Raw genomic sequence first — 22,364 nt, 5'->3', positions numbered from 1 at the left:
GTAGATTTTAAGAGGTAGTTATTGCGCACTTTTTGGCATACAACGAAGAATTTTATATTCATCATTGACGTGCATACGGGATATATCTAAAATGTTTATACCCGTATGCACGCCAATGGTGAATATTAAATTTTTAATTGTGTGCCAAAAAATGCGCAATAACTACCTCTTAAAATCTACCAAATTCCATTTGCATATCACAAACCGTTTTAGAGCAATAAATAAATCGTCAGTTTGTAAGAAAAATTTCAACACCCCCTATCTCGGAAACGAAGCATTTACGGGCATACGTTTATAAAGCAAACTGTCATTATTTTATCATGCAGAATTATCTCTTAAAGTTTGCCGTACTTATTTAAAAACACCCTGTATTGATGAAAAACAGGGGTAGTTGTTAAAGTGCCTAACTTTTTTATTATCCAACATAAGCGAAAGAAACAAAAATCATAATGTTAAGAAAACCTGAGGCTAAAGTTGGGTTTTAATTTCAGTATTTTATAAAAGCTAGATCATTCCACAGGGTGTTCCAAAATTTGAAAGAAAAAACACAGTTTGATTCGTACACCTTGTATACAATGACAATGTACCTGTCTAGCAACAATATTATTACAGCGATATTGTTAAAGAATAAGGCTATAACATATTAAAAGAATTACTTAAATCGGACATCAGGTTTAGGAAATACAAAACATTAAAAATGACCAATTTTTTGGGGTGGCGGTTTTTTGTGCCGGTAAGTGTATTTAATGAGAGTTGTTACAAATGTGTGAAATGAATTAAACTTGAGAATCTTGTGCTTAGTAAACACAGCATCTTCCAAAATATTGACATAAACGATGTACAAACCTCACAACAAAATTACGATGTACATCAAAATTAAAATATGTATCACTAAAAGCCAGTAATTCGGATTTGTCGATTTTCCCCCATTCTCCCTTTCATCCTCCTCAGTGCGGCGGATAATTATGTCGATGATGTATTTTTACCTCGGTAATTATGTGTATTATATTCCTGATAACGAGAAATTATATAGAAAACTTTAGTAATAAGTTTCACCGATGGTGGACATTTTGTGCCCACACATATTTGACTAAGGTAGAACTAACTTAACATTTGATAAAGGGTTGTGTTTTTAATAACAAATATTTTTAAAAAAAATTTGGAACACGTAATAAATATGTTACAATGGAATACGCATTAGGTGGACATTTTTTACCCACCCTTGGTGGTTTAAGGATTAAGAGGCGAGAAATTCAAGTCACGGATTTATTGACACGCCCTCGTAAGTTCAAAAATTGTCTGAACTCTCGAATTTTTTCAAAAACTTTTCTTTTTTTGGAATCGAATCTTTCTTTGTGTGGAATTCTTTATGTGATGAATTATTGTTTCGTAAGTCTGCACTATGAAGATTATTGTGCATTTTTTTTGTGAATTAAGCCGGCTACACACATGCCTGCAAATTAGGAAAGTAGCTAGCATGCCAGTTGTTGCTGGCATAAGCCAGTGACTGGAATGCACAAAACACATTTGCGAGTAATCAGCATGCCAGTAGCTGGCATGTCTTTACTGGCAAGGCGAAAAAGCAGCGTAGATTTTTACACATGCCAGTGCTAGTAAAAAATCGAGTAGTTTTTATTTGCAACTTGTATTTGTTTTGTAATTATTGAGTTTCTAACAAAAAAGGCGCTCCATAGAAGGTATTCGGAATGAATTAAACAAGCAAATATTGCTTATGGCCATGGATAATTATTGTTAGAAATTTAATAACGAATCGTACCCATTTCCTCATGAATTTTGGTGTAAGCATTTTCACGGGCTATTTTATTTTTATATAGAGGTGGTTTATAGGCTATTGATTATATTCAAAATAACATAGCTAAAAGGGACTACAACGTTAACGGGGTTTTATTATTTCATATGGTCAAAGGACATCTATGTATGATAAAACCGCGGAGTGCTACCATTTAAAGGGGTGCTTTTTTGAGAAATGGGTGAATTAGTCCCTGGGCACAGGTTACATTAGGGTGCAAATTTTGGTACAAACATATCTACATAAAAATTGTTCCTGGTTAAATTTCCTATCTAAATATCACTTTTTAAAGTCAATGATACTTTTTTTACAAAAATATTATAAAAAGAAAAAGCACTAAGAAACCCAAAAGAAAGAAATTTTATTGTTTGTCCCATAACTTTTGTCCACGAGGATGTAGGTATAGACATTGCTTTACAGAAAAAAAACCTACATATTTCTTCTTTAAAATGTTGTTTAGTAGAGGTAATTAGGATTTATAGTTTTCGAAATATGATTTTTCAAATTTCGCCACTCACAGCAATTTTGGGCAATTTTCCTTGTTATTTCGCAAATATTGTTCTTTAACTTTTTTCTACGTAACTTTAGATATATGCAATGGTACACGTAATAGGAATATAAATCAATTACCTTTAAAATGGTCTACTGTATAACGTTGTACGACTTTTTTTAAAGAGATTATGGTTTTTCAAGGTTCTATTCTTTTAACGATTTTTTATAATATAATATAAAAATAAAATAATATTATTATATAATATATTATATATTATATATAGTATATACAGGGTGTAACAAAAATACAGGTCATTTTAATCTTTTATTGAAAATAGACATGTGCCATTCTTATGGTGTTAGTTATATTAAGATAAAATTATATTGAAATTTGGACACCCCATAAAAATTTTATGGGGGTTTTGTTCCTTTAAACCCCCCAAACTTTTGTGTACGTTCCAATTTAATTATTATTGTAGTACCATTAGTTAAACATAATATTTTAAAGACTTTTTTGCCTCTTAGTACTTTTTCGAAAGGTCACTTTTTATCGAGATATTTTGAATATTTGTCAAATCCACCACATATTTGTATATGGCTAAGTACGATTATGGAGACTTGGTAATAATATGAAAATTTATTTATGATTTACATTTTTAGGTATATTTTGAAACATATTAAAAAATAAACCACATCTCGATAAAACGCGCCTTATCGAAAAAATACAAAGAGGCAAAAAAGTTTTAAAAACACTGTGTTTAACTAATGGTACCGCAGTAATAGTTTAATTTGAACATACACAATCATTTGAGGGGTTTAAAGGAACAAAACCCCCATAAAATTTTTATGTAAACATATTAAAAAAGAAGCTGCAACTCGATAAAAACTGCCTTATCGAAAAAATACTAGGAGGCAAAAAAGTTTTAGAAATATTGAATTTTACTAATGGTATCACAATAATAATTTAATTGGAACGTACACAAAAGTTTGGGGGGGGGGGGTTTAAGGGAACAAAACACCCATAAAATTTTTATGAGGTGCACAAATTTTCCTATAATTCTATTTTAAGATGTTCCTACCATAAGAATGCCACATCTCCATTTTCAATAAAATCTCTAATAGTTTTCGATATATTCGAAAAAATCGATTTTCCTTTTGTAACTTCAAAGGGCTGTAATTTTTTTATGTGCATATTTGTACTAAGGTAAGTTAGATTCATTCGAACTATTTTTGGTCTCAGAATATGGAATTTAATTTATGATCTGTATTTTCGTTACACCCTGTATAATATAATATATTATATATTATATAATACCCAATATAAAAAATATTATTTTTTACATTTTTTACGATTATTTTTGAAATTTCTCATTATAACTTTTTTTCTTCTACATTAGGTATATAATATGTTATTATATAATAAAAAAGCTTATTTTGTTTACTTTAAAATGTATTACAAAAAATTCTAGGATTATTTTTGAATAAGATATTTTTTCAAAATGTAATAAGTACTTGCAACGATTTTTGATTTTAGGATTATTTTTTAAATTTTTCATTATAACTTTTTTTTTCTTGTACAGGAATATACATACTATATATTACTCAATATAGAGGTACTTTCTGTTATTTAAAATGGTGTATCATCTATATTTAAATAATGGAAACCGAGTGATTCTTTGATATTTTTTTACCTGTATTATTTAAAATTATTTCTTCTACAAAAATTACATAAACATTAGTCTTAGAAAACATCACTTTAGTTAAAATTATTTAAACTTTGACATTTAAAAAATTTTCAAAATCAAAGTCCATCTCTTCGTTAGCATTAGCTTCAATATCTTCCTCTGACACCTCAGTTATCTAAGGGTCGTTTCACTACGGAGAGCAGTGGATTGTATCCTTTCCTTGTATCTGTTTAATTGTTGTCGTCCCCCTTCGTATTTACTCAGTGTTTGTTGTACGTTTGCCGACAGTATACCTGGTATTGGATACATGGGTACGATACATTGATAGGTGTAAAGCTTGGCGCCTCGTAGTGAACAAACCCTTACAGCTTCCACAATTAGTACCCACGCACATGCACCCTTTGCAGAATATTGAACGACTAATTCCTATCTTCCTACAACCGCAGTTTTTTGTACATTCTTTAAGGATAAGCAAAGCTTGTGGTGCAGGAGCTTTGACAGTAAATATTGGAATTAATCCATATTTTGAAGTTTGCCCGGCCGAGTCAAGTGGATCCAAAGTATTACCAATCAAAAATAAGATTCAATCATAACACACAATCAAATAAAAAAGTTATGAGAAATTGAAAAAATAATCCCTAAAATCAAAAATCGTTGCAATTACTTATTACATTTTGAAAAAGCATGTCTTATTCAAAAATAATCGTAGAATTTTTTATAATACACCATTTTAAAGTAAACAGAATAAGCTTTCTTTTTTATTATATAATATATATACCTAAATGTAGAAAAAAAGTTATAATGGGAAATTAAAAAATAATCGTAAAAAATATAAAAACTCGTTAAAAGTATAAAGTCTTGAAAAAGATAACCTCTTTAAAAGAAGTCGTACAACATTATACAGTAGAACATTTTAAAGGTAATTGATTTCTATTCCTCTTACATGTACCATTGCATATGCCTAAAGTTACGTAGAAAAAAGTTACAGAACAATATTTGCCAAATAACAAGGAAAATTGACAAAATTGCTGTGAGCGGCGAACTTTGAAAAATCATATTTTAAAAACTGTACATCCTAATGACCTCTACCAAACATCATTTTAAAGAGAAAATATGTAAGTTTTTTTCTGTGAAGCAATGTCTATACCTATATCCCCGTGGACAAAAGTTATGGCACAAAAAACAAAATGTTTTTCTTTTGAGTTTCTTTGTGCTTTTTCTTTTGAATATATTTTTGTAAAAAAAAGTATCTTTGACTTTAAAAAGTTATATTTAGATAAAAAATTTAACCAGAAACAATTTTTATGTAGACGTGTTTGTACCCAAAGTGCATAGAACTCACCCTAATGTAACCTGTGCCCAGTGGACTAATTCACCCATTTCTCAAAAACGCACCCCTTTAAATGGTAGCACTCCGTGGTTTTTTCATATATAGAGATTCATTGACCATATGAAATAATAAAACCCCGTTAACGTTGTAGTTCTTGTCTATAGTACATAATCAATAGCCTGTTAGGTGAATTCCAAATACCCTCTAATTACATAGCTATAAATAGAAATGAATTTGATATTTTCATCACCCCCACGAAACATTTTTTAAAAAAAGTTTAAAATAAAAACAGTTAATTTTTATCTCCAAAATAACAAATCTGACAATTATCTGCTAGCTACTGGCATGCCGCATGCCCGTAACGGTAGCGCGTGTTCACACATGTACAGCATGCTGCATGCTACTAGCAAGAAAAATCAAATTCTTTGCGATTAGCCAGCAATACTGGAACGCCAGTGTGCTAGTAACAGGCATGTGTATCTCCGGCTTTACATTTATTGATAATCAAAGAAAGATTACAGTTCCATTAATGTATTTTGTATTTTTTTACTTTAACAAGGGGTCTTGTTACTCTAACATTTCAGGTCTGTTCCTTTATTTTCTCGTGTAGCACCAGTTCTGAAAAAGTGTAGAAGTTCAAAGTTCAAAAGTGTAGATGTGTGTTCTTTAATGCGTATGTGCGCCTGCTGTTTATAATACAGATTTGTTATAATTCGAAGGTCATTGTAATTGTTTTGCTTTGAGGACGTCCATTAGCTCTTTGTGGCGGACTTTATCGAAAGCCTTGTAATATATGAAACAGACGTCGTATCTTGGTTCACATCCAAGCATCTCTAGATTAGTACTTGAATGCAAAGAAAGCTTCGTGAATACCTACTCCTCTACGGAATCCAAATTGGGTTTCTTCAAGTGTTCTCTTGCTTAGTGGCAAATCCACGATTTTCGTTTAACACTAGTCAGTGTAGCCTACACTCAACTATGCTTCATTTCATGAGCATTTTTCAGTGCGTCATAAATGATAGAAAAAAAGGTAAGTCTGTGATAATATACATTTTAGTGACATGACATTTTAGTTAAATCTGTCAGTTGTCAAATTTTATTTGCAATTTGGCATAAAAACAAACCAATTGTGTTTATTGCATTTATAAAATGGTATTTTATTTGATTTGTACAGTCTTTTAAATTGTTCAGATTATATTGGTAGATATATTATATAATTCGCAAATTATTTGATTTTCGATTATAGCGCCATCTATTGACAACTAGAATAAATGCTATAAATGTCACCGACGAAATGTAATCACCGACGTGCGTTTTTTCTGTCACATACAATTTAATGCGTTAAAAAGAAATCGAAAAACTGTAACGCACTGAAAGATCCTCATGAGAAAAAGCATACACTCGAAAGTGATACACTACAAAACAAAGGAACTGACCTTTTAATTATTAAGGTTTATTTTTAGATACGATGTCAAATTTTGATCTTGATCAAATCATTTATAGTATAGATGCCATCAAATAATTACAGCAAACCGTATCTTAAGCTTATTACAAAGTCATGTGTAGTTGAGTGGTGCCAGTCAAGGTGGTGGAGCCAAGTTTCCAACACAGGTAGAAAGTACTAAATGTTTAGACCTATTGTACGTTTAATTATTTATTATACCTGCTGTTCAGTATATTTACTTCTCAAAACTTAGCGAAACCACTCAAATATAAATTACTTTGTAATAAGTTTAAGGTAAAGTTTTCTGCAATAATTTGTTGGAAACTATAAATATTTTGTAAAAAAACAGATTAGGGAAATAAAAAAATAAATAAATGTAATATTCTCTTAAAACAAAGCAGAATAAAATGAAAAAATGAGAGAGAAGCAGGAAAATATAAAAGGTGTTCTGATGGTGATCAATTTTTATTTTGATAATGATTTCTGAAATGGAAAATCGAAATGTCAAAATAAGCGTATTTTAAAAATTGTGGGTAATTCCCTATTAAATATAGTATTATAGTGTTTTAATATTTTTAGAGTATTGTTTGGATAAGTATTGAATATTTACTTACGTAAATATTTTATCTTTATTTTTCTTTGTCTTATTTTATATTTATTATTCTTACAAATATGTATATGATCTTTAACATTTTATTTTCAATATTGATTTTCAACATAATATGACCTTGTTTTATATAATATTTTAACAATTTCAAACCTTTCATATTGTTAACTTTTTATGCTTTTATGCTTTTAATTTCTCACCAATTTAAAACAAATTTCTGTTTGTCTGAGTAAAAGTTCAAAAATTTTTATTTAAAATTAGGGGAGTCAATATAGAACGAAAACTTGCATTGTTTCGGAAAAATTCAAATAAGCTTATATTTTTATAAAACTTTATTTGCTAGTTTATGTTAAAGTAAAAAGTTCTACTCACAGAATTTAGCCGCTAATTGTTTATTAATTGTTTAAACAATAACAATTGTTGTGTATAAATTATTTTAAAAAATCGTTGAATTCATTTTACTTTGATCAAAAATGTTTCTATTATTTTTTTGATTATGCTGAATCCGAATCTGACATTGGATACAATTTGAAAATAAAAAAAAAATGAGCTCTTATACAGTATTATATCTGCGTAACTAGGAACCATATGGGAAACTTTTTTATTATCAATTTTACGAAAAAAAGTTATATATTAATAAAATGCTCTACATGGTCTAATATCTAAGACTCAACCATCAGATATCAAATTTTATCAATTTTATACGAGGTATGTCAAAAATATGAATTTCGTTCAAAAGTAATACTCCGGCCAACTTACGCATCCGAGGCTACAAAAATTACCATCAAGCAAATTGGCAGGATTGTTCAAAATACTATCATAAATGAAATCTAAAAAGTCCTCATAAATCCGACCCGTGCTAAAAATTTTACGCGGGGTCGAAGGGCACCAAATATGGTTTTTAGCAATTTTCAGCGAAACGGTTTATTGTAAAATTAGTTCTAACAAAAAATGTAGATTAGGTTATCTATAGAATTATCGTATATAATATCACAAGAGAGAAAATATTGCCGGTAAATAATTTTCTCTCGAATGATATTCGACAAGACTATTTCACGAGACAATTATTAATGCACCATATCAACGAAATATAATCTTTATTTATTTGTTATGACCAGACACTTTCGTGACGGATCTGTCATAATTTTGTCGCTGATAAATCACGTCGCTAAGGAGTTTTGTCAGTAGGAAATTATCCGTTGCTATGAAGTTTTATCAGTTAAAAACAGTCTAGTGAAATAGTCTATAAAAATGTCTTATACTTTTTTTCCTGAGAGCCACCGTTTTTGAGATATAGTGATTCAAAAAGTGGTAATCGTCATAATATGCGCACACGTTTCCACACCACCTTTGAGGTAGGTAGTGTACTTAGCGCGTTTTTTTAACGTGGTTTCCCCAGTAGGCCTATTCCACGGATCTGTTATGATTCTGTTTAATTTAAAATTTATATTGGCAAGGGTTAAAAATGATAAAAGTTATATAAAGCGGTATAAATTAAAAAAAAAGGGAAATTTATCAAACTGGTTCATAATTTTCTAATACTTCTGCTTCCCTTGTTCTTCTTCTTCTTCTAGTTCTTCTTCTTCTTCTTCTTGTTCTTCGTCTTCTTGTTCATCCTGGGTGCAAGTAAATCGTTCCAATAATGACACATCGCATGGGTCCTCGATAGAAAGAATCAAATGAATCCTCAATTGTTGGTGATTCAACATTGGAGAACGACCGGTTTTGACAATTAGTGCATGCTACCGAACAAAACAGTCCCAACTTTTTTGCAACCACATTTAGCGCTACATCCCTTTTTACAGTTGCAAAAAATTGTGTTTAGGAGTTTTTCCGACGCAGGTGGGAGTAAAGTTTGAATTGGTTCTAACTAATGAACTGTCGACTAATTTCCATCCCCAGTTTTTTGGATCTAGCTGATAACCAAGCCACACTTGAACTTGGTAATATACCCGAAAAAGATGTTGATGAGCAGCCGCTGAGGTTGGAGGAAGACAAGATAACTGCACTTGTTTTTTGTTTCGAGTACTTTTAAAAAAACATGCATATCGAAATTTATCTAAGCACGTAGTTTTCTTAGGCGCTCCATACATAGAGAGAAGAAAGCTAATTCCGTTGGAAATAACTTCTTGTGGAGTTGAATTGGTTTTTTTAAAAACTTCAGCACATTTAAGTAAATCTTGTTTTTCAAACATTTTAAAAACAGTCGTTTTACCCCTCCTGAAAAATTCAGATGTCGTATCACAGCCAGTTTATTGCGTGTAAAAATAGTATATGATTTTGACATTTTGCAAAAGTAGATAAACTTTTCGATGAATATATTTCCGATTGGTGTTGAGCTTTCCCATGTTTAAAAAAAAAAGATAGTTTTTTCGATTGGAGTTCTACCATTGAGTAATACGAGCAAGTCTACATCTTCACCTACAACAATAGTTGTATTTGTTAAATTGAATTGCTCTATGGCTGTTTCAATTATCATTACCTCAGCATCATTATTAGCTTGTTTTACCGATATATTTTCAGCAATAAACTTATCTTTCAGCAGTGAAATGAACCGAGATTTGTTTGCAAGAAATTTCTGTTGAGTTGTAGATACTGTCATAGATTGACATGATTAAACATTTTGCCTAGAAAGTTGTCTTTCATTATTATGTTCAAACCCTTCTGAGAAAAGAATAGGTAGGGTGATTAGATTAGCCGACGAACGAGTTTATTCCGACAAAACCCATCTTTACGAATTGAATTAAGGCGCATAAATAAAAAGAATTATTATAAGTTAATACTTTGTCATATCAATTTACTATTTTTGTTGGGATTAAGCCGTAAAATTCAAATAATTCTTATTATTTTCGCGTTACATTCACTTTGTAAAGATTTTTTTGTTGGCACTGTAATATAATACAGCTTATACATTGCATCCCTCGGTAGACCGCAAGCTGTATAGTAGAAACATTATCATATTTATAATCTTATATTATTACGTGTAATATAAGTTAAGTTGACCGATAGAATATTATGTTTACTTGTATTACAGCTTCAGTGATGTATATACCTGGTGTACTAATACATATACAGGGTGTTTCATTAATAATTGTCCATATAGCAACTGGAGAAACCTTAGCACAAAATATGAAGATTTAACCTAAAACACGTAAATAAAATGTGGTTCCTTACTGAGTTACAGGGTGTTTTATCTAAAAATTTAAAAACTATTTTTGCTCAGCATTTTAAAACTATTCAACATATCCTTTTCATACTTGGCAGGAAGTATAGGTACTGTACAAACTACTAAATTATGTTAAACATACGTTTCTGTCTACTACCAGAGGCGTACTACGGGGGAAAGTGACTGGTTGACCCTTTTCAAAATCTACGCCACTGGCGGAATTGCTATTTTAGTTCAATTTTTAGATTCTCCAATACTTTCTATGAAAATAATATACTCTTCATTCATAACGATAAAGTCATTAGTTTTCGATATCTTTGAAGTTAAAAATGAAACGACACGGTTGTTGTGATTAATGTATTGTGTCGCTTCATTTTTAATTTCAAATATCTCGAAAACTAATCATTTTATCGTTACGAATGAAGATGATATTATTTACATAAACAGTATTGAAAAATCAAAAAATTACATTAAAATAGCAATTTCGTCAGTGGCTTAGAATTTGGGAATGGTCAACCAGCCACTATCCCCTGTCGTACACCTCTGGTAGTAGCTAGAAAGGTTTATTTATCTTAATTTAGTAGGATGTACAGTACCTACACTTTCTGCCAAGTATGATAAGGATACGCCAAATAGTTTTAAAGTACTGGGTACAAAATTTTTTTAATTTTAGTCATATGAATCATACCATAAATTAATCAAAATAACTGTGCCGATTCATATTTAACTTCAAATATCTCGAAAACTAATGACTTTATCGTTACCAATGAGGAGTATGTTATTTACGTAGAAAGTATTGGAGAATTTAAAAATGGGACTAAAATAGCAATTCCTCCAGTGGCGTAGAATTTGAGAAGGGTCAACCATTTACTATCCCCCGCCGTACGCCTCTGGTAGTAGATAGAAACGTTTGTTTATCATAATTTAGTAGGGTGTATAGTAGTAGCACTTTCTGCCAAGTATGTAAAGGATACGTGAAATAGTTTTAAAATGCTGAGCAAAAATAGTTCTTAAATTTTTAGATAAATCCACAGGTAACTCAGTAAGGAACCACATTTTATTTAAGTGTTTTCGGTTAAATCTTCGTATTTTGTGCTAAGGTTTCTCCAGTTACTATACGGACAATTATTAATGAAACACCCTGTATTATGACGATTAGAAGTCTTGCAACTCTTTGAATCGTTGTATCTCAAAAACAGTGGCTCTAAGGAAAAAAACTATTAAATTATTTTTTATAGATAATTATCTAATCTACATTTTTTGTTACAACTAATTTTATGATAAAACTTACCGTTTCTCTGAAAATCGCTAAAAACCATATTTGGTGACTTTTGACCCCGCGTAAAATTTTTAGCAGGGGTCGGATTTATGAGGACTTTTTAAATTTCATTAATGATGGTATTTTGAACAATTTTGCCAATTTTCAGCTTGATAGTAATTATTGTAGCCTCACTCCTATTTTTGAGTCTAACCAGACCGGTCTATAAAGTACGTTTATATTTCAGAATATCAAAAATTGTTATTATGAAAAATTGTTTGGAATTAAAACCTATGTTTTAATATGCAAGTACATCCTTCTAATTGAAAAAAAAAGTCTGCAAATTTTTCTTAAATCACGGATACCCAACATCATTTTATTACAATTATCATAACTACTTTATTATCAATTTTAAGAAATAAAGTAATTCTTTATGAAATGCTCTGCCGGGTCTAAAATCTAAGATGCAACCATCAGATATCAATTTTTTCAATTTTATACAAGGTATGTCAAGTACATTTTTTTAACTGATAATTTTCGGTGTTTGTATTACATTTTTTATCTTTCTTAATTTTCTCAAAAAGAAGTTGTTTATTTCATTTTTAAAGTAAAATAATTTATTGCATTTTAGAGACTACATCTTAAGCTTTAAAAAACACCTATAAAATTGGAGTAATATCCTCTTAAAGGGGTAGATATTCTGTGAAACTACGAAGTTTTCAAAAATTAAATTTTTTAAGCGTCGTATCATTTGAATTAAATTTTTGATATTTTCTTAATCGAAAATCGTTTAGTAAGATGTTTGAGAAGTAGTTCTGCAATTTTAAGAGTTTTATAGGTAAAATTGTATCAGTTACACATTTTTAAATAATCTTTAAATAAAATTCATGTAAGTCTCATTTTCCGCCCACACTGTTTTTGTGTATCTATTTTTTTTTCTCTTTATTGCAACTATAAGATAACTTGAATGTTCAACTTTCAGTTCCAATTTGTAAAATTTAATTTGATCAATTAGTTAAAAAATTACAACAAATTAACTCACACGCGTGCTGTGTCGAACCCTACTGTACAGTGCGCCAATGTTTGTGAGAGGGGTGATTTGACTGTTATAAATAAAAAAATATAGAAGCTCTAGATTTAATTTAAGAAAAATCTTTATACAGGGTTTTTTGTGTAAAATTTTCTGACTTTCAATGGTCAAGTCAGTTTTTTCTAAAGTTTAATTTTTTGTAGGTATTTAAAAAACAACTAATTTCGCAGTTCATTTGTTTAATAAAAAGTGAAGCACCCACTTTTGGAGTAGAACTTTTTGATATGTTGTTTATTAATCATTTCTTACCTAATGAAATTACAAAAACTTGTTTGATTTTTTCCGTAAGCAAAAACTCCATTGACTCCCCAAACTAGCTTTAATTTATTGCTTTACGGTTCGTAAAAGGGATTTGCTCCCATGAAACAGCCGAAGTAGAGATCTTCCTAATCTCCAGTTCCAGTTCAGCAATCAACAAAAAAGGTAAGTGTTTTCTTTTTAGAGAAGATAATACTTTTATTCGATTATTATACAAAGAAATCTATCCGATTGATTTTCGCAAAAATTGCTTTTGAACGGGAAAATGAACTTTCTGACATGGGTAGATATAAATTATAGCCCTGAAAAGGGCCATTTGTTTTTAATAATTCGAAGATATTCATTTTTACAATTACTTCTTATTAGAGCAGCAACTTTTCTAGCTTCAAGCGTGTTGACTTCTTTTCAACTTTCATCGTCTCTTAAAAAACATTGAGGATATTTCAATATTAAATTTAGGCTTAACTTTGCTTTTTTTCAAAGCGTATTTTAAAATCACTACATAAAGTAAAAAATATACAGGGTGTCCCGATAAGATTGGTCATAAATTATACCACACATTCTGGGGTCAAAAATAGTTCAATTGAACCTAACTTATCTTAGTACAAATGTGCTCACAAAAAAAAGTTACAGCCCTTTGAAGTTACAAAATGAAAATCGCTTTTTTTCAATATATCGAAAACTATTAGAGATTTTTTGTTGAAAATGGACATGTATCATTATTATGGCAGGAACATCTTAAAACAAAATTATAGTAAAATTTTTCCACCCCATAAAAATATTTTATGGGGGTTTTGTTCCCATAAACCCCTCCAAACTTTGGTGTACGTTCCAATTAATTCATTATTGTGGCACCATTAGTTAAACACAACGTTTTTAAAACTTTTTTGCCTCCTAGTATTTTGTCGATAAGCCAGTTTTTATCGAGATGCGGCTTCTTTTTTAATATGTTTACATAAAAATTTTAAGAGAGTTTTGTTCCTTTAAACCCCCCAAATATTTGTGTACGTTCTAAATAAACTATTATTGCGGTACCATTATTTAAATACAGTATTTTTAAAACTTTTTTGCCTCAGTCTTTTTTTGATAAGTCACCTTTTATCGAGATGTGGCTTCTTTTTCAAAATATACCTAAAAATGTAAATTATAAATAAATTTTCAGATTATTAACAGGTCGCTACAATCGTACTTAAACATATACAAATATGTGGTGGATTCGACAAATATTCAAAATATCTCGATAAACACTGGCTTATAGAAAAAGTACTAGGAGGCAGAAAAGTTTTAAAAATAATGTGTTTAACTAATGGTGCCACAATAATAATTTAATTAAAACGTACTCAAAAGTTTGGGGGGGTTTAAGGGAACAAAACCCCCATAAAATTTTTATGGGGTGCACAAATTTAACTTTAATTTTTTTTTAAGATGTTGCTACCATAAGAGTGCCACATGTCCATTTTCAATAAAAAATCTCTAAGAGTTTTCGATATATGAAAAAAAATCGATTTTCATTTTGTCACTTCAAAGGGCTGTAACTTTTTTTGTGTGCACTATTGTATATAGGTAAGTGAGGTTCAATCAACCTAGTTTTGACCCCAGAATCTGTGGTATAATTTATGACCAATCTTTTCGGGACACCCTGTATAATAGAAATAATTCTACTTCATATTAATGAAAATTTGCACACAACCTATCTTCTTCAACATACATATCAAAAAACTATACGGAAAATATAAAACAGTTGATGAGAGAAATGAAATATCTAAGATGTACTGTCTATAATTGGTAAAAATTGGTATTTTTTAACAAGAATCCACAAAGAAACCGAATCATCAGAACAGTCAGAGTCAGACACAGGCAGCATAAATCCGGACCCCGGAAGTGTCATAGGTTTTCGAAACGGACCCCCAGGGAAACTAATTGGTGACCCCTGCTCTAACCTAGCTAGAATTGTCTAGAAAATTTTAACAATGTTCTAATAAACTTTATAAATACATGTTCTATACTTTTGAGAGATAGTTTATAATAAAAATATTGGCATATTATTAATTCAATTCAAGAATATAAATCTAAATATTTATATTCTTAATGTTGTTCTGAAGCTATTTCCTTTTGTAATTAACAAATCAACTATTCTAAATGGGAAATCTGCCACAATTTAACTAAAAAAAGGTTTTATTATCTATTTTATTTTCATGTCATATATAATATTTTTTATTTTCATATAATATTTTTATAAAGAGACTTAGAACAAAAACTGGAACAGTGGAGACAAGCTCTGGAGGAAAAAGGTTTAAAACTTAGTAGGACAAAAACAGAGTATTTGGAATGTTCATTTAAAGATGGAGCTACTACAAATAAAATGGTATCTTTGGATGGTGAAATGATTGTGAAAAGCAATAGTTTTAAGTACCTAGGATCGGTATTACAGAGTAATGGAGAAATAGATGGAGATGCATGCAGTAGAATTAGGGCTGGATGGATGAAGTGGAAAGAAGCGAGTGGTGTGTTGTGTGACAGAAAAATTCCAATGAAGCTGAAGGGAAAATTCTATAAAACAGCCATAAGACCGGCTATGATGTACGGAACTGAATGTTGGGCAGTGAAAAAGAAAGAGGAACAACGAATGCATGTGGCGGAAATGAGAATGCTTAGATGGATGAGTGGAGTGACAAAGAAGGATAAAATTAGAAATGAGTATATTAGGGGAAGTCTAGGTGTGGCACCAATTGATGCCAAAATGAGAGAGCATAGGTTGAGATGGTTTGGTCATGTTCAACGTCGAGACGTTAATCACCCAATACGAAGAATAGCTGAAGTGCAGATTCCTGGAAGGAGTAGGAGAGGAAGACCAAAGAAGACCTGGGGGAGACGATAAGGCAGGACATGTTGGTAAAGGGAATTAACATTGATATGACCCAAGATAGAATTGTGTGGAGAAATGCAATTAGGGAAGCCGACCCCTCATAGGGATAAGGCAAAGAGAATGATGACTTGTTAGACCATTCGTACCCAACTCAAATACTACTAGTAGTATCCACCAAACTGTGTACGACCCTATTCATATACACACCAAACTCGCATAAGTATTATTAAGAAAAATAAAACATACCTATTTCATGGAAGAATATACAAAATTTTTGCTAATAGGTGTATTGTACACTATCTCTCAAAAGTATAGAACATGTTAAAATTTATAATTATTATAAAGCGTTCAATTGAGAATAGTTCTATTTAGAGCGTTAAAAGGAAAGAAACTGTAACACTTATGACAAAATATAATAGATTTCTTTTTTATAAATAAATAAAGGGTCTATACTAGTCTAGCCGGTTAAGATAATGAAAAATGCCCCCCAGCGATATTCCAAAAATAAAAATACCATGCTGTTTTACATCAAAAAGTACTCCACAAAAATTTTTTTTAGACCTCTAACCCCACCTATAACCCCCCAAAAAAGTAAAGCCTGTTTTATCGTATTTTGGAGATATCCTTCGGTTTTGATCATCGTAGAAAGTTCTTTTTTCTTTCATTTTGTAAAAATTTTTATTTGGTTTTTCAAAATTTTTGGCGCGAAATTAAATTTTTTTTTGTTTTGAAATTTTTAAATTTTCTTTAAACAAAATTAGGCCGACCAAAATGCCGAAAAAAAATATAATATTAATTGGGTGTCAAATTACGTCCATGATTTCTTTTCATATTTTTATAGGTGGGACATCATGGTCAAAATATGTAATGAAAAATCAATTTTTAGTATTTTCTTTAATCGTTTTGACTTCTGATTCAATTTTAAAATCATTATTTTTCTTATTTCCTTCAAATGCAACCTAAAAGAGATTAAAAAATTTTTGGACCCTAGTGAAATAACCTCACAAAAATAGAAACGAATTATTTCATTTTTTGACGATAGCTTCGGCTCTAATCATCGTAGAAACTTCTTTCTTTGCGCGAAATTCAAATTTTTTTAACGCTTTTGAAATTATTATACACGGTAATTCTGCATGAAAAAATAATAGCAGTTTGCTTGATAAATGTATGCCCACAAATGCTTCGTTTCCGAGATAGGGGGTGTTGAATTTTTTCTTACAAATTCACGATTCATTTAGGGTCAAGGATCCTATTATGAGACTCGTTCCTAATATGAGACCCCTGTCTCTAGAGTCTTGTAAGTGCTGCAGCCTGGTGAGCGGGATAAAAACTAAGTTTTGGTAGTGTTTCCAGTAGGCTGTGAATAAATCGCGTGTCTGTGATTTAGTATTACCAGTCAGTGAATTTTTTAAGTTTTTTTGTGAGTCAAAAGTTTTTTAATCCGTGTAGCTCAAACTGAATTTTTATTTTTAAGGTGAGAGAAAAAAATCACCTTAGTAATTAGTTGATAGCTACTTAAATTGGTTACACAAACACGCAATTATAGTAGCGTAAAAACCAATCCTAAACTCAAAATACGGAATAAAATTTATATACGTGGTTGCTCCTAATATGAGACCCTCAAGTGTGCCTAATATGAGATAGGGTACTATAATGTTTTGAGTATAGCATTATGTCTTTTTACTATTTTATTGGGAAATAAGCCACAATTTAAGTTAAAAATCAAATTTATTGACGTTTATACTTCCAATTTTTTTTTAACTTAAATTGTGGCTTATTTCCCAATAAAATAGTAAATTGCATAATATGCCACAAAGAAACGGCTTCAGAACAATAGAATCATGTCTACAGCATGTAATAAAGTTTATATCCAGAACATTGTGTTAAAATAATATGCATCGCCTTTTAACCTGTATTAGGTTAGGTATCATATTAAGACACCTTTTTTTAAGTTGGGAATTTTGACATTTTTAACAAATTAATTGATTGGTAAAAAAATGTTAGTTTAAAATTAATTTTAAACCTGTTGCAATATAATAGCATAATTATCTGACATGTACCTAATTTAAGACTTCCTAAATCCATAAACTTTACCATTACCAAGAGTTTTAAAAAAAGGGTCTCATATTTGGATCCCTTACCCTATTGCTTTAAAACCGGTTGAGATATGCAAATGAAATTTGGTGGATTTTAAGGGATAGTTATTGCACAGTTTTGACATACAGCTAAGAATTTTATATTCACCATTGGCGCGCATACGGGTGATGGTTTGAATTTTTTAAAGAAAAATATAGTACGCCATTGATAATGAGAAATCATTTTTGAATTCCTTGGTCAATTTGTGACAAAAATATATCTTCGACGTATTCGACATATACCTACCTATATTATGAATGTAATGCATAAATAAACTTATTTCGAATACTTTGTAAGCGTTAAGATGTTTATTTTTTGAATAAAAACGGCGCATCCTACGAAAAAAATGGAATTTAGATTTTCTGTCACAAACGAGGATCACAAAATTATTTTTAATATAAATAACATCAGTGGCGTACTATTTTTTCTTTAAAAAAATTCAGATCATTACCCGTATGCGCTCCAATGGTAAATATACAATTCTTAATTGTATGTCAAATAATGCGTAATTACTAACAATGCGTAATTACTAACAATGCGTAATTACTAACTCTTAAACCCCACCAAATTTGATTTGCATATCACAACTGGTTTTAGAGCAATAAATAAATCTTCAGCTTAGGGATGGCGGTTTTTGACAAAATACCGGTTTTCGGTTATACCGGTTTTTTAGCCTTACGGTTTAACCTGGCGGTTATAACCGGCCAAAAAAACCGGTTTTTGGAAAAACCGGTTTTCGGTTTTTTAATCCAATAGGTTACAAAGAAACATTTACAATACACTTTAGTTTGCGATACTCCATTCGACTCGATATCAATATGATCAAAATTAGTACTATCGAAAGAACATGTATTACTTTTAACACGTTTGTATATTTGTAGAATAGGTACATTTTAACTCATTTAATACTTCCTGTATGAGTGTATGGTTTTGAAAACGTAGCGAAATTCTTGAAGATTCGTATTCGTAATCAGTAATTCGATATTCATAGTCAGAGCATTATTTTTGGTAATCATAAAAAGTCATTTACCCACTTTCGATGTCAAGAGTTAAGTGTGAAAAATAGATGTATACAAATACCTAGATTACAAACTATATAGATTACAAATACCTTTTCAAGGAAATATTATAATATAATACAAAACTTAATAATTGCACTTTCAGTTTGCTTCTGTATTTTATAAAGTAAAATAAAATTTGAATTATGGTTTTGTTTGGAATAATTACTTGAGAATAATAATTATGATTGGGATCCAAAATAATACCTAACCTAATCCTAATCACCGTAAAAACCTAATAACCGGTTTTTACTTTAATAAGAAAAAACCGGTTATAACCGGGACAAAAAACAACCGGTAAAACCGGTTATTGCGAAGTAAAAAAACCGGTTTTAGGTTTAAACCGGTAGGTTTTCCCCATCCCTATCAGCTTGTAAGAAAAATTTCAACACCCCGTATCTCGAAAACCAAGTATTTGCGGACATATGTTTATCAAACAAACTGTCATTATTTTTTCATGACGAGTTACCCCTTAAAGTTTGTCACACTTATTTAGAAACACCCTGTATAAAAATTTCAAAAAGCGATAAAAAATTTGTATTTCGCCGCTAAATTTCTATAAAAATTAGTACGTTCTTTGAAGGTACAATATTGCAAAACCTCTAAATCTTAAAGAACCGCTTGGATTGACATGAAATTTGGCATACACATAGCTAACAAGTCAAAGAAAAAAAAGTGATATTCTGCCGATGTGTGCTTTTGCCGTAGGGGTAAATTTCACCCCCTTTTGGGAGTAAAAAAATATATGTTCGAAATAAGTACAGAAATGGATAAAATGCCTAATTGTAAGCAACTTTTGTTCTATAAAGTTTTTTCACTAAGCTAATACTTTTCGAGTTATTTGCGAGTGAATATGTTAATTTTTTTACAAAATGACCACGTTTTCAAACGGTTTTTCGCAAATAACTCAAAAAGTAAGTATTTGGTGGAAAAAAAATTCTTATCAAAAATATAGCACGTACGAAAGTGAAAAACTTGGTGTATATATTAGGTCACTGTATCTAGTAGAAGCAGAGTTATAGCTAATGAAAAATAGGTTCATATTCGTCAAATTCCAAATCGTATATTTTAACGTGGCATAACCAAAAAACGAAGCACTTTTTGGGGAAAACTCATTTTAACTTTTTTAAAGTGTCTAAAAAAATGCATATTTTTGTTTTTAAAAAAAAATTTTAGCATCAAAAGTAAACAAGTTACGTTCAAAATAAAGTTGGTCCCTTTTTTTTGGTAAGAAATCGGGAAAATCGCCTCCTAATTAGCATTTCAAATGAACTTAATTGTTATCACTTCACAAGTTTTTTACTCGCGTATGTATTGATCATACGATTTGTAAGTTTCATCGGTTCAAAGTCCTTATTTTTGAAAGAGCTGTAGTTAAAAGGGCTTGAACGAGTCACTTATCACGAGTGTATGCAAATGTAGAAACAACGAATCTTGACCAATTTTTGTCTTACAGAAAAACAAAAATACAAAATATTCAGAAAAGCAAAGCCGACTTTTTTTATTGATTATGACTTTTGGTATCTCTAACAGAAGTTATTTTGAAAAAAAAAAGTATTTTTTTCAAAATTAAAATTTTTAAAATTTTACTTTAAAACCAAATTTTTTTCAAAAATAAGCACTTTGAATCGATGAAACTTACAGATCATATCAACGCATGAAAGGCAAAGCTCCCTAACCGACAAGATTTGGTAAAACGACATATACATATCATTCGACTCGCCATAAAAATCCGCGTCGATTGGTCTGGGTCTCGTAGCGCTGCGTTGAGATTTGTTGTCGCTTAGGAAGTACGTGAATCTTAAGTATTCTCACATTTTCAACTGACTAAGCAACAAAAATGTCCTAATTTTCTATATATCGGTTGGTTGGACAGTTTGAGTTATAAAAAAAAAACGAATAGTAATTTGTTCCTGTCTTAAGATCATATTAACCGTTAACTTAGATAAATTTACTGAAAGTAAAATCATATGCACCAAGCAGTACGGTATTTTTTCCTGTTCTAGATTTTGCTATCATAGTCGCTTACCGATTTTTTTACAAAGAGAAATATGATCCAAACGTGTCCTTATACATTTGTTCCTAAAAATGTATTTGACATCATTTGTGCTTAGACATTTTTGCTTGTTGCGAAATAGGTATAAAAAAGAACTTAGATAATTTTACATAAAAAAACGATACGAACTTGATGTCGCTTAGATAATTTTATTTGAATTTCAAAACGAATAATAGGCGCTTAGGAGGCGCAACCATGTTTTGAATGTCGGTTATGCATAACGTACTGCATACTGTATTCGTATTCGGAACGAGTCAGTCGAGCGCAAGTGCAAGCGACGAGGAAACAGATGATGCAGAGTCAACGGGTAAAACAAGAAAAAAGAAAAAGAATTTCAGAGGAAGAAAACCAACAACGAATGGATCGGGCATAGAAGAAGAAACTGTAGGTGACGCTGGATTGAGGGAAAGAAAAAATAATGAAAGAAAAGAAAGATCTAAGAAGAAGAGAGCTGGGGAAGAATATACAACTAAGAAGGGAGTGACAGTACCAGCCAAGAAAGTTCTCCCGAATCCATGTCAAGGAAAAAAATGTGGGAATAACTGTGGATCTATCCCAGAAGAAAGAAGAGAAAGCATATTTAACCATTTCTGGAAACTGGATAAAACTCGACGACGAGATTGGTTGGTATCATTGGCGCAAAGAGTAGGTGTGAAGCGCAAGCGCAGTGAGTCTGAAAAACGCAACTGTACTATAAAATATTTTATACATGAAGGAGAAGGTAAGAGAAATGTATGCTTACAGTTCTTAGCAGCCACTATGAATGTTTCAGGTAAAACTATTTATAGTATTGTTAAAAATGCAGAGTGGGGATGTGCCAAGGAAGACATGAGAGGAAAGATGGAGCCGTCAAATAAAACCAAACAAACTACTCTGGATGCCGTTATAAACTTTATATAAAGTTTGCCTGCTTTACTATCGCACTATGGTCGCCAAGATTCCAGTAAAGTTTATTTACCAGAAGAATTCAAGAACATACCAACTCTTTACGGAAGTTATAAAAATAATGTCATTAATCAAGGTATGGATATTGTGAGTGAGAGAATTTTTCGCAAAATATTTCATGAGCAGTTTAAAGTCGGCTTTCATATACCAAAGAAAGATAAGT

This window comes from Diabrotica virgifera, chromosome 8 (genome assembly GCF_917563875.1).
Source record: "Diabrotica virgifera virgifera chromosome 8, PGI_DIABVI_V3a".
NCBI lineage: Eukaryota > Metazoa > Arthropoda > Insecta > Coleoptera > Chrysomelidae > Diabrotica > Diabrotica virgifera.
This window is presented reverse-complemented; position numbering follows the sequence as displayed.